Source organism: Colobus angolensis, unplaced genomic scaffold (genome assembly GCF_000951035.1).
Source record: "Colobus angolensis palliatus isolate OR3802 unplaced genomic scaffold, Cang.pa_1.0 Scaffold27, whole genome shotgun sequence".
In the NCBI taxonomy this organism is placed as follows: domain Eukaryota; kingdom Metazoa; phylum Chordata; class Mammalia; order Primates; family Cercopithecidae; genus Colobus; species Colobus angolensis.
This window is the reverse complement of record NW_012115932.1, coordinates 8,186,272-8,200,937: the sequence shown is the minus strand read 5'-3', so window position 1 is coordinate 8,200,937 and position 14,666 is coordinate 8,186,272. Positions and strand designations below refer to the sequence as shown.

The following is a 14,666-nucleotide window of genomic DNA, read 5'->3' as shown; positions in this document are numbered from 1 at the left end:
ATGTGTGTATATATATTATATAAAAATACACACACACACATATATAGTGTCTAATCAAAAAAATTGACCACTGCTTTTTTTCTAATACATGATATGTATTTTGTCAGTGGACAACTGTTTTAAGAACTGTTGCAAAATTGTTTACAAAAATCCCATCAGTAGAGATGTAATAATTTATATATATTATATAAAAATACACACACACACATATATAGTGTCTAATCAAAAAAATTGACCACTGCTTTTTTTCTAATACATGATATTTAAATTTTCCATCTCAACTTTAAGAGGAGAAATATACCACTGTTTCATTTTGGGAAAAAATTTATTAGAATAATCACAGTATTGGGTTATCTATTGCAGAAACTATGAATCAACATTTTTATTAATGATGAGCTTAATTTAACTTCAAATTAATTTCCACATCCTTTTCATTAGTTTCCCTTCTTTTACATGGAAAGTATTATTGATTCACAGGGAATTAATTTTTAGCCCAGAAAAGTAATAAAAGGTATGACTTTGGAGTCAGGCTAACCTAGGTTCAAATCCAATGTCAGCACTCATTATATCTGTATCTTTGGGCAAATTATTAAACGTCTTGGCCTCTAACCTTAATTATTAAAGCGGTGACAAGAATAACTCACAGAATTATTAAGAGGATGGAAAACAATAATATGTCAAACCATTTAACCCAATGTCTGGTACATCATAGCTGTGTTTATTACTCTTTTTTTCATTACTTATTGCATTAGTAAGTAAATACTCATGTATTTACTCCTATTTCTGATTCAGGCTTTGCTGTCTAAAGAAGATTGCTGGCTTTCAGCAGGAAAATGAAAAATTCACCTTAAAGCCACATATTTGCAAGATTTAAAATATAATTTTTTTAAATAAATAATGGAACTTGGCTGAATAATATTAAAATGAAATCTAACAATTGGATGTTGGTTTTATTTATAACAACCCAAGGAAGTTGTGATTCACTCTGTCATCTCAAGCTCTGCATTTGATAGGATTATCATTAGAATTTATGATGCTCGTGGGAACGAGACTCAGACAGTTGGAAGGTAAGTGTGGAAAATGCCTTAAATATGAATTCACTATAAATCATAAGAAGTACACTGGTACCAAAAGAAATAATATGTGTCAGAGAATAATTACATCAACAAGTTTGTAAATTGCCTAGACTTGTAAATTGCCTAGAAAGTTGGCAAATAGTTCTGATTTTCCAAGCAAACTAACGACACTGAAAATGTGTCTCTTCCACACACCATCTATACTGCATAATACATTACAAATATACATCTATATATTATATATCCCTACACGCACTTATAAAAATGTGAACCCAGCTAAATAAACAATATTACTCTACGCATCAATCAAGCTTTACTTTCTATTAATTAGTTTCTCTCATCTAATTAGTAGTCACACAATCTGTCCATAGTTTACTCTTCTAAGGTAAACTCTCAAATAGTCGATTCTGCCACCTCTCCCTTATATGAGCTATAATTAGTTTGGTATTTTTACAAGAGTATAGTTTCCAAAGGCCAGGATGGCAGGTGTTCGATATAATAATTCCTGTACTTTGAGGTTAGATGAATACAAAGCTGGAAGAAAAAAAACTCAAGTCTTCTAACAGAAATTTATTGCGCCAGTTTCTCACCAATCAGATTGTCAATTACATCTCATTAGTTTCCTAATTAAACTGTAAATGTAATACATACATACAGATCATATTTTCAAGCTACTAAAATATTCATTTTCCAAAAGGTTAATTATTGACCCTAATAAAAATATAATTCTTTAACTGTAATGATTCAAACTTGCCAGCAGAAACCCAACAATAAACAAAGTCTACTGAAGAGTAACATTGTTATTCTCGGGAGACTTTTTTTTTTTAAATCAATCAGATTTCAATGATGATTTTAATGGTGAATCAAGCATCAACTATGATAAATAGCAAATAAAATCAAAGGACTATCTTTTGCCTACTCAGCCTTCTTTTTACTGCTTCTTTTTGATTATCCGTAAGAAAGCAGAATTTATTTTTTAATTCAAAGCAAGACAGAATTAAATACGAATGCCCAGTGAGTGAAGACTGTAATAAAAATTTCAAGTCCATAGGCACAAAAGCTCTTTCTACAGTATCCTTGCAGGGTGATTTCTTAAGTGGGAGATCTCCTGACTTGACAATGGTTCATATAAGTATTTTGATCAATGGCAACATGGCAATGAGAAACTGCTTCCTGGCACTTAGAAAAAAAAGTCAGCATCCATTTCTTTGCACATGTAGGGAACACTACCAGAGGCAGAAAAAAAAGTAACTTTCATTTTTCCTGAGTGAAATACAAACAAACAAACAAAAAAGCAGTTACATGGAATAGACTTTGTACTTGTTTGTACTGGAATTTTGTGTAGGGAAAAGGTAAGATACTTATCAGATGGATTGCATTTAGTGTTATAGGTAGAGGAAGAGGAAGAATACAGATTTATTTTCTAAATTACAGTAACAGATAAGCCAATTGGTAAGGTGAATATGGAGAGAGATTTAGCATTGAGGTCATCAAGGGACTCTTATAAAAAGTCCCCAAAAACCATAGTTACTAACAATCTGTGAAGGGCCTGGATGTTAGTGATCCCATTCAGGCAAAATGAAGTTAAGTTTGGAGACTTGGGAGAAAGAAATGATCTAGAAGAAAATGCACACAATTTAGCATTGTAATCTCTACACATTAATTGACACTTTGCATAAACCAAATAAATATTACTTTCATAGAATTTGGCATTAATTTCATATAATTCAAAATGCAGATATACTTTACCTTATACCAAAGTCATAATTCTCTAAAGTGGCAATTAAATCACGTTTTATAATTACACACAGTGGTATTTCAAGGCTGATTTGAACTTTTTAATGATGGCTTTGTGCTATCTTATTTGAAATAGTCTATTGTTACAAATCAGTAACTGTTTATTTATTGTTATGAATTTTAAAGTCAACTTTTAATTTTAGAACAAACTTAGATTTACAGTAACATTGTGAACCTAGTACAGAGTTACCCTATACCCCACACCCAATTCCATCTATTTCTAATATCTTACATTACTATGGTTCATTTGTTGCAATATCAATTGTGACTAATACCAGTACATTACCATTGGCTAATATCCATCAGAATTCCTTAGTTTTAACCTAATGGCCTTGATCTACTCTACAACACTGCCCAGGATACCACATCTCATTTAGTAAACCATCTCTCCTTAGGCTTCTGTTGACTATGACAGTTTCTCAGACTTTTCTTGATTTTGATGACCCTGACCATATTAAGGGCTGCTAATCAGATGTTTTGTAGAGTATCCTCAACTGAGACTTGTCTGATTTTTTTTTTTTTCACTTTGTCACCCAGGATGGAGTGCAGTGGCGCGATCTCAGCTCACTGCAAGCTTCGCCTCCAGGATTCAAGCAATTCTCCTGCCTCAGCCTCCCAAGTAGCTGGGACTACAGGTGCCCGCCATCACACCTGGCTAATTTTTTTGTATTTTTAGTAGACACAAGGTTTCACCGTGTTAGCCAGGATGGTCCGATCTCCTGACCTCGTGATCCCCCCGCCTCGGCCTCCCAAAGTGCTGGGATTACAGGCGTGAGTCACTGTGCTCGGCCTTATTTTTTTTTTTTCACAATTAGACAGAAGTTATAGGTTGTGGGGAGGAGGACCACACAGGTAATGTGCCATGCTGATCAATTGTGTCAAGAGTACATACTCTTCACATGACTAATCGCTTGACCAAGTGTTCGTAATTGCCCATTTCTTATCCTTTGCTTTGTCTTGGCTAGACCTTAGTAGGGCTTCTCTCCTCTCCACAGACCCATAAACTTTGTTTCTTCCAAGCCTCGGAAAACACTAAATTGCGGAACATGCCTCCCTTATCAGTTTATCCTGAGAATCAACTTACTACAGCAAGAGGCATTTCCTGTCTTACCATGCTGGTCACTCTTCTCCCCTGTTTGACCAATGTATTAGTTTGCTAGGGTTGTCGTAATAAAACACCAGACTGGGTGACTTAACCACCAAAGTTTATCTTCTCCTAGTACTGGCGGAGAGAAGTCCAAGATCAAGGTGTAGGTAGGTTTGGTTTCTTCTCAGGTCTCTCTCCTTGGCTTGTAGATGGTTGTCTTTTTGCTGGCCTCACTGTGTCTTCTCTTTGCGTGCGTGCATCCGTGGTGTCTCTCTGCATCCACATTTTCTCTTCTCACAAGAATGCCAGTCAAGTTGGATGAGGACTCAGCCCTATGAATTCATTTAACCTAATTACCTCTTTAAAGGCCTTATCTCCCAATACAGTCACATTCTCAGGTACTGTAGTCCCACCTAATCCACAATTTCAGTTTATGGGACTCTAGTTACCAACATAATTTTGGTCCAAAAATAAGTGGGTATAGCACAATAACATATGTTGTTGTTTTCTGAGACAGAGTCTTGCTCTGTTGGCCAGGTTGTAGTACAGTGACAGGATCTCGGCTCACTGCAACCTCCATCTCCTGGGCTCGAGCCATTCTCCTGCCTCAGCCTCCCCAGTAGCCGGGATTACAGGTGCCTGCCACCGTGCCCGACTAATTTATATATTTTTAGGAGAGATGCAGTTTTACCATGTTGGCCAGGCTGGTCTTGAACTCCTGACCTCAGGTGATCTGCCCACCTTGGCCTCCCAAAGTGCTGGGATTACAGGTGTGAGCCACCATGCCTGGCTCACAATAACATATTTTGAGAGAGAGTGACCACATTCACATAACTTTTGTTACAATACAATGTTATAATTGTTCTACTTTATTATTATTGTTGCTAAATCTCTTACTGTGCCTAATTTATAAACTAAACTTGATCACAGTTTATGTATGAGTAGAAAATGCACAATGTATATAGGGTTTGTACTATCTGGTATCTACTTAAAGTATCTACTGTGGGGCTTCGAATGTATCCCCTATACATTTATAGGGAAACTACTGTCCCGGGGATGAGGATTTTAAGATATGAATATGGTGGCACAATTCAGCTCATAGCATACAACTTCCTCTTATATACTGCTTATCCCTTCTTACTGTACTAAAGAAGAGCCTTTTACTGTTAAATTTTGAGACACTTGCAGATTTCTGAGATCAGAGCTACCTCCCTGTTATGACAGTCTTTTTGAATAAAGTTTCTCTTTCTCTTTGAGTCGAGATTCATTTTTATTGGTTACACTTTTGATGTTGTCATCATCTGACTGAGGTAACATCTGTCAGATTTTGCTGCTATAAAACCCCCCTTCCCCCTGCCCCCTTTTAATAGTGAAGTCTATGGAAAGAAGTCAGTAGAAGCATCCAGTACTGAAGGAGTGGAGAATTATGCCCTATCTTCATTAGGGCAGTGTATTTGCATGAATTGTCTGGATTTTTTTTGCATGGGAGATTCATCTATTCTCCCATTTACTTTTTCAAGCATGTATTTTTATCAGTATGGAATCATGGATATTTGTTGGTATTTTAAGTTATATTCCGAAGCTGCTTTATTTTATTGCTCTATAATTGATTTTTCAACCACATTTTAAGCCATCACTCAGTTGATCCATGTACATTCATAAATCTTAGCCAAACGTCATTCTTCTATAATTGATCTGAATATTTGATAAATCCAGGTGTGACCTTCAACTCCAACTGCTTATCTCCATGATTGCCTTAAAACCAAAGTAATAGTGCAGGAAATCCAAAGGTAACTAAGTGGTTCTTGTTTCTTAACACAGTGACAGCTGAGAACTTTGGATGCTGTCACCTTGTTAAAATCAGCACCAAGTACTAGAAGGTAACAGTGCTCCATCTAGTTTAGTTAAGCAAAATGTAGTTCTTAAGTAGCTGTTCACTCAGCCAGCTTAAAAACCCTTCAAACCTTCTACAAGCAAAGAATTCTGATAATAATGATCAAGAACAGCAGAACCATATAACCTTTCTTCTTAAAAGTCACTTTAAATGTAGTTTCAGCAAATTTAAGAAACTTAGGAATTAATTTTAAATCACAAATCTTCTTTGTGCCCTTTTATAATTCCTTTTGTTATTTTAAATTTTGCTATAAGTAGACAAACCTGAATTTTGTCAAATGTAGGTATCTATTACAGCCTTTGGACTTCCCCTGAGTAAGTCAGTCAGTAAGTCTTAAGAGTTTCTATATGGACATATTTGTTTATATATCTGTTTATCTACATATTTATTTAAACAAAAAGAATACATGCACACAACTCTAGACTAAGAATTGAGGAATGTTTATGAGAAATAAAGGCTTGTAAGGCTTAACCTCCATTATTTATGTAGAGTGGACTATAGATTGTCAGATTTAAATCAGGGAACTAATTGGGCAAGTGTTTAGAGATTCCACCATAAAATATTGTGTTTTAAATATAATTTCAAGCAGATGGACATTGTATTTTAAATGTCTTACATATCTGTAAATTCTATATTTATAATTTTAAAAGTGACCTTATAGAATGAATTGGAGTGATTCGGTTAATAATAACATAATAATCAGCATTCTTGATTTCCAAAGAAATTCAAGTGGGAATATCTAAGTTGATAATTGGCATTGACTCAATTACTTTGACCCTAATTGACGAAATATGATAAACACAATGATGCAATATACATTGCACAGATGGCACCAGTTTTAAAATCTTGCTTATATTTGAGGGAACAGTAACTCTTTGGCCAGTGAACCAGGCTGACTTAAATATAGCAAGCAGATCCTTTGTTTTTGGCTAGAGGCACTAAGCCACAAGAAGGAGAACCTATTTTCATTTTTATGACAGGACATGCACTGATATTTTGACATTTCCATGATTTAGACAATTTGGTTGAAAATAACCACTTCATAAATTCTGGGAATGATAAGGAAAATTGGTCTCAGTTCAGTTTCAGCATTTTTACAAGGCTATATATATTGCAAACTTGTAAAATAAACAGACAAGAAAAAGAGAAAAGAAAATGAGCATAGCTGGAAGTAAGAATTACTGAACTTGATTAACTTAGTTGTAAATTTTTAATACCTTTAGGTCTTATATTCTTATGATTGTTTCCTTTTTGTTTTTCTACTTGGTATTACGTGCATTCATAACTTCCACTCAGTAGTACACAGATTCCTAGAATAAAACAGTTGATATTACATCTCAGTGGTTATAGCATTTGGGGGACACACAGAACTGTCTTTCAATTTTGGCTCTGATTTTCATAAATCAGGTGAGCCCTTGAGCAGGATGTTTAATCTATACAAAGTCTATTTACTGATTTTTAAATATGGATACTAATTTTGATTTCACACAGTTTTTGTAATTGGATAACATGTATTATCTAGTGTCTAGAGTAGCATATGGTTAAACAATCAGTATTGGTAGCAGTAACATCAGACACAGTAAGAATAATTATTAGTTACAAAAGTTCCCTTTGATCAGGCAATATTTTTCTCATTACACTTTGATCAAGGGCCTATCTATGCCCACGTTTTGAAAGTGGGAGTGAGCAGTTAAATATGTTTGACTTCTTCTCCCCCTACCTCTAATATTTATTATGGTAGCAATAAGGAAGACTATTTTGTATCTGTTATCTTAGTCACACATCCTTTTTTTTTTTTTGAGATGGAGTCTGGCTCTGTGGCCCAGGCTGGAGTGCACTGGCTTGATCTTGGCTCACTGCAAGCTCCGCCTCCCGGGTTCACGCCATTCTCCTGCCTCAGCCTCCCGTGTAGCTGGGACTACAGGCGCCCGCCACCGCACCTGGCTAATTTTTTGTATTTTTAGTAGAGACGGGGTTTCACCGTGTTAGCCAGGATGGCCTGGATCTCCTGACCTTGTGATCCTCCCATCTCGGCCTCCCAAAGTGCTGGGATTACAGGCGTGAGCCACCATGCCCGGCCTTAGTCACACATCTTTAACCCTTGTATGGAGTTTTGCAGTACATGTGGTACATGTGTTTATACTTCTCCCCATCTTTGCAAGATATTCCCTCAATAATTCAAGTAGCATGGCCCATAGATTGAACTAAAATGGATCCGAATCAGGGGACTCTTTCAATCTGTATGACTTTGATTCTTTTGACATGACTGTCATGCAATCAGAATGCATTCTTTCCCATCCAGGTGGAAACAAACAGCATGCATTCTTCACTGATACTGGGAGTTTCTACTGTTTATTTCAAACTTCCAGTTTTGGCTTGGTGACAGTATTTTGACTAGAGGGAAAGTTATTGAGTGGTTTGGGAGATCTGATTACAACATGTATAATAAATTCTGAAGTAAGAAAATGCTGAAAGATGGGTTTTCTTACCCTTGTTCAGACTCTTGGAAATGTGACTTACAAAAGGAGGATCGAAAGGAAAAGGAAAATATGAAGCAATGAAATGCATGATTTTAACGAACTCAATTATGGAGGAGTCCCAGGAGAGTTGCCTCTGGTTCATAAATCTGTCTGCCGTTTTCAGTGTTCCATCATGTACAACTTGCTTTTGTTTTATAAGTCTGGATAAATTAGCCAGCAAAGCATCATAAATATCCTTAGTTAGCAAGTGTTGCTTTCCTTAGGGAAAAGTTCTCTTTCTGATGTTCTTGTTAGTTTGGGGTTTGAATTAAAGAATCAAAACAATTAAGTTATTATTCCTGTAATCAACTTTTTTTCATTATGCCTTAATCACTGTAAATTACTAGAGGAATTAATCATTTTAAACACTTTGAACCCTGAAACTTCCAGACCAGACCAATGCTATTCAAAATTTCTTTAAAATAAGGTTACCAAGCAAACCATATTTCTCATTCACATAATATTGTCATATCTATTATCTATTCTTTTACATATATATTAAAACTTTTGTAAGAATTTATTGACTCTACCAGATGTGCCACATTGATGGGGCAGAGAATGCATTTTCATTTGAACAAGGAATTTACACAGCCAACTGTGGTCTCTTACCATTTTTATGCACTTCACAGCCTGTGTTCTAATTTTAAATTAGGGTTCTGATGTGTATATTTATACATAGCCATTCTTGAATCAACCTGTAACTGTAAGCCTTTGGGGAGTGATTGCGTTTGAACATCTGGACTCATCACATGTTTTCAGTTGGAACTGAATCGTCATTTAGAAGACCTGGGTTTTTAAAGTGAAGATATGGCGATGACATCCTGTAGGTGCTCCAGATGATAAGAAATGTATTCTTAACATATGACTTGGAATTTATTGCAGCAAATAGGGCTGTAAAAATGGTATTTTTGACTCAAGCAGTTTTACTAAAAAACTTGTCGTATTTCTTTCCTTTGCTTCACACAATATTCTGATTATTGTTTGAACAAAATAATAACTGAATTATAGGACAACTTATAATATTTTCTGTGAAAAATTAATGAATATTTATATTGCAAAAAAAGAATCTTTGAGATATCAATTTGAAAGTACCTGAATTCATACTTTGTGTTTATTAAACACATTGAAAATTACATACTCTCTTTTGAGGTGTTAATATAATCTCTTTTAATCACAAGTAGAAATTTGCCTTCTTTATATAATTGTCTAATGTTTAGTATTTTTAAAATAATAATTAAAAGAGGATATAGATCCTAGTCTTCTCTTGTAGGAACTGAATTAACTTCTTTATTGGTACCCTATGATTTGTATTTATCTGTCAGCAGAAACTAATTAATTGGAAGCTGTTACCTTCTAAGAGCAACCTTAAAGCATGTAATATTTGCCTGTGCAGATTAAAGAAAAACACTGGAAGCTAATTTGAACAGAACTTTTCTGAAATGTCAGGAACCCCTTAATCTAATAAAGAAAGTTCACATAAGGGAAGACTCTTTAATCTCTGACTTTTCATACACTACAAAACTAACAATTTAACCTTTCTCTATATGAGCATGTTCCTTTGCTGTTATGTATCCTACTATTATAATCGCATTAGAACTAACGTATAAGGTAAGACGGTGTTGCCATTTTGCATTTACATGGTTTTAGGAAAGTAAATGAATGGATGCTATGTTTTAAAATTAGGATTGTTTCCATTTGTAAGTTCACACATACACTCCTGTAATTGTGTTTGCAAATAAACCTCACTTTGCTTGGTGGTTAGATTTCTAACTAGTTGTGAATCAATGTTTTTAGAAAATTAATGGTATTTAATGCATTTCAATAAAGTTGTTCTTTAAAAACAATTTTGACTAGCTTTCTGGGAAAAATACTTCTTAGGCTAATAATAAACTTTTCAAGTTAGCATTTTATTGAATAAACAGGTATTACTGTCCCAGCACTCCTTGAAGTAGGATACACCTATTACTATATTTTTAAAGATGATTATGTAATTGTGTATTGAAATATTATTAATTATTTCATAAAAACAATACAGAGATCAAACAGTTTTGCCCTTGAAAGTTTATGGCTATTTCGGTCTTTTGAAATATGACCTTTAAAATGTATACTGCAACTGCTTTTGAAATATGACCTTTAAAATGTATACTGCAACTGCTTTCAAAGCAGCCAATCAGCATTTTACCATTATGATAATTCTTAACTTACTTGAACAGGCTATTGTATTTTATTTGCAGATAACTTAAGATACAACAATTATTTCAGTCCAAAAAATTCTTCCTAAGGGTCAGTGTTGACTGGTGCCTACGGGCAGCATGAGGAAGCTGCTTCTTGCCAGTTCTATGTCACTGAGATCAGCAAGAAGCTTTGATTTCCAGGATCCACACCACAGTCTAAGAAGATATTTAAGTGAAGTAACTGAGCCAGAAAACTAGCTGGAGGTCTCTCATTACTTATTCTTGCTTGTTATTTCAGAATTTTTAGTTGTAGCTATTTCTACTCATGCTTCAATATTAATATCATCATGAAAAAGGACTGGGGATTACAGTCTTTTTTTATGTTGTTGAGACTTTCAAAGGAACTGTTCATGATTCCAATGAAAGAGTCATGTCATATCCCCAGAAATATAAAAATAAAATTCCTGTTGAAAATCAAGAAGAAACATTTCAGTAGACCAATGCCACATCAATGAAAACAAAATCTATTTCAACAAATTATAAATAATTGATGTAGTATGCTTGCAGAGGACAGAGTTTGTATCCCTTTCAGATAACAAGGAAATGAAATATTTTGTTTTTAACTTTTGTTACATCAACCAAAGCCTCAAAACTAACTTAACCAAATTCCATCTTAGCTAATATGTTCTGCATCACATGAAAACTCCACAATGTCAAAAAGAGTGTTACAATAACTGTGTTATCTAATCTGATATTATTAAAGATCCAGATAAGCTTACAACTTCTGATTTACTTCAAATATAAAGTGACATTGAAAGAAAAGTTTTCCAAACTTTCTCTAGTAGAAAAGTTGAAGCTCTAAAGAAATTGAGAGCAGGGACATATTCCTGCCAAAATATATCAGGCAATTGTTGAAAAAGTACTTAAAAGTATTATTAATGAGATGACTACTCCAATAATATTTTAAAGATTCTGTCTGAAATAGTTTACAACTCCAAGACCCTGAAAATCATGGTAATAATAAATTTACTCTTATCAGACATTTGTAAAGTTCTGACAGTTGAAAAAATAGAGAATTTGGAGAAATAAACATAATACTGAATGTTTATAAATCATTAAATAACGCATATTGCTTTAATATGTGTAAATATAAAGTTAGTGCTTTTGTAGTATATCCAAGAAGAAAATCTAGAACATGTCTTTTTTTGGAGAAATGAGATGACTGGTCTGAACAATTTTTAGTAAGTAATTTTAAAACTAATGTTGAAAAGTTTGAAAACAAAGCACATACACCATTGTGTTGAGTATATGCATTCCTTAGGAAGAAAGGAAAACATATAAATCATATGAATAAAAAATGTGAATATTAATAAACTTTGAAATACTTTGTCAGTGACTTTTCTAACTTTATAACTTCAACAAATCTTTCATGCAAGATATAATTTGGGTAATTGCATATTCAAATTTAGTAACTAAGTAAAAAGAACATTTATTTTTGTACCTCATATATGGCCACTGGGATTTCATTCATGCTGGAGAAATACTATTCTTGATACCTTGTTTTCCTGCCAGTCATAAAAGGAAGAGTATAGAGTTCATGTTTACTGAAAATATTCTTCCTTTCACAGACTGTAAAACTTCTATCTTTTCTATTATCATTCACTTTCATCTTCTGAGTAATTTCACATCTTGACATACATTTCACATCAACATTTTCTTGCTTTTTTTGGTGTACCCTAAGAGACACTCTCAAACTAATTTTTTACATTCATGCCAGTTACTAACTTTCAAAAAGTCCTAAAAACGTCACTGTAGTAATAATTCATTCCTCCTTTAATTTTCACACCCTCAGTCAAATATTTTACATACATTCCCCAAGGACTTAAATCTTTTGTAAGTGAAATTGGAAATGAAATAAGTTATGCACAAGAACAAGAATCACAAGTCTTCCAATGAATTATGTATTTTTAAATGCAAATGGTTCTATTTTCACAATACCTCACTGTTAAACATGTACTCTGCTAGGAGCTGCTTTAATCTTATGCTACATATTTTATTGTACGTCAAAGTTAAAGCCATTAGCTATCCAAGTGCCAATCTAATGATGCCCAATTATCAGCATTTAAATAGTTCATGTGTAGGAATTCAAATAGGAGCAGCTCTTATATAAAATACGGTCAATAGAAAGAACATCTCAGACACACATGGATAGAAAAATACATATATTAGTTTGGGTAAATTTAAGTTAAAATGTCAAGGAAAGAAGACTTTATTATTAAATCTTTCTAGCTTTTTGCTTTGATCACAAACAACAATGTAATTATACTTCCAAGTCATTGGGACCCTGACTGGGAAAGCAGAATGCAATCCAAGTTACAAGTGAGATGCTCTTATCAAAACAGAGCAGAGGAAAACGGCACAAACCTGTTGATAACATTACTCCTATATTCTCTACAGACTTTCAACACATTCTTAATATGTTTCTGTGATTACAGTTTTCCCAGCCATATCAACAACTCCAAGTGACCTCACCTGAAAGCTAATTTTATTTTGTAAAAACTGACGGGTGAAGATGGAGACCAGTCATAAACACAAAGGTAATTTTGTAATTTTTATGTAAAGCTAACTTGAGACTCAATGATATCATACAGCATGTGAATTATCACTATCCTTGCATTTTCTCTTAGTCTTACAAATATTTCACATGTTCATGCTACCTATTAATGATATATGTATGTACACAAGATAACATCTTCTCAGTAAAGGCTAGAGCAGCATTTCTGATTGAGTAGTTTACCCCACATGGTAATGACTTCATCAAACTCCACAAGTTATGTGCCTCATCATTAGTTTCCCCAAACTATAAGGTTAAAAAAAAAAAAAAAAAAAACAGCCACTAAACATATATACAGGACAGTACTGTAGCAAGAGAAGAATTTTGGCTTATCCAAATAATAGTGAATAATTCAGCAGATTCAGAAAAATTATACATATTATGAAATGCATCCCAGAACCCAGTTTAAGTTCAAGCTCCCAACTGTGAACTCAGAGCTCATGGAAATATAATTATGTAGATTCCTCTTAGCAAAGATTTAGGAGTGGCACCTTCATTTAATGACAGCTTTTTTAATGAAATTATTTACTTGAAGAGAGACTAATATGAAGGGAAAAAAGCAGTTCAGCATAGACCAGGCATAATATAAAAAAGTATTCATAGTTTAAAGTGTGTTAAAGTGTAATGATGTCACAAATAGATAAATCTTAACTGCGTCTTACCTGTAGTAGCAGAGTATCTTGATAGTGGTGAGTGTCAGAAAGATGCAAGTCTCTAAATTAGAAAACAAGGGGGTGTCTGCGCTCCCAGTTTCAGCACAGCTACTGTTCTATGCATAAGTAATAAATTGCCTCGTCAAAGTCGTCCTGGCTACGGTGTTCATGGGCAATAGTTAGAATCACTGCCCGAAGGCTTGCTTGATGCTGCTCCCACAGCCTCTGCCTTTGCACAGAGACCTAATGTAGGAGTGAGCCGGAGAACATCCTTTTCCCTCCCTCTCCCCCTCCTTTTTGCGTGGTCTTTCTTCCTCTGTAGCTCACTCTCTCTCACGAATGGAGAGTTATCCTTTGGCTCATTCAGCAGTCAAAGAGGACAGGCTGGCAGGCAACAGTGCAGCTCCCCCCATGCTGAGGCACATGAATGTGTTGTGAATAAAGACAAAGCCCCTGAACCAGTGCGGCACGTTACTCCCTGAAAAGGCGCTGCAATGATACTGTGCACTGCAACTCCTCAGACAGGCAAGCAGGCAGGCAGAGAGGTGGACTGAATTTCCCTCGCTCTCCCTCCTAGGAACGTACCTTATCAAGTTTGGCTCAGGACCTTGCCTCTCCTCTAAGGGACCACATTTTCTGTGGGTAAAAAATGTTTTATTAAATGTCTGGACACCCTGAACAAAAGTATTTTAGATAGTTTTCTACTCTGCTAAACTTGGAAAACCTACCTCATCCTCAAGTTGTCACCAAAGTAACTGAATTTTCTAACTTTAGAAGATAAAGTTCAGGTATGTTAGGCTCCAGATAAATGTTTTCTAGGGGAAGATGAATTTCTCTAGTCTCACTATTCCT

The 14,666-nt window shown here is 34.6% G+C and overlaps 1 long non-coding RNA gene across 1 annotated transcript in view; it reads right to left on the bottom strand.

Annotated features, from left to right (window-relative positions):
* The window catches only part of LOC105515811, an 866,119-nt gene extending 851,803 nt beyond the window's left edge, over nt 1-14,316 (bottom strand). The window contains exon 1 of the long non-coding RNA XR_001002393.1: nt 13,824-14,316. This is a non-coding gene — a long non-coding RNA (uncharacterized LOC105515811). The remainder of the gene's footprint in view (nt 1-13,823) is intronic.
* Nucleotides 14,317-14,666: the final 350 nt, after the last annotated feature.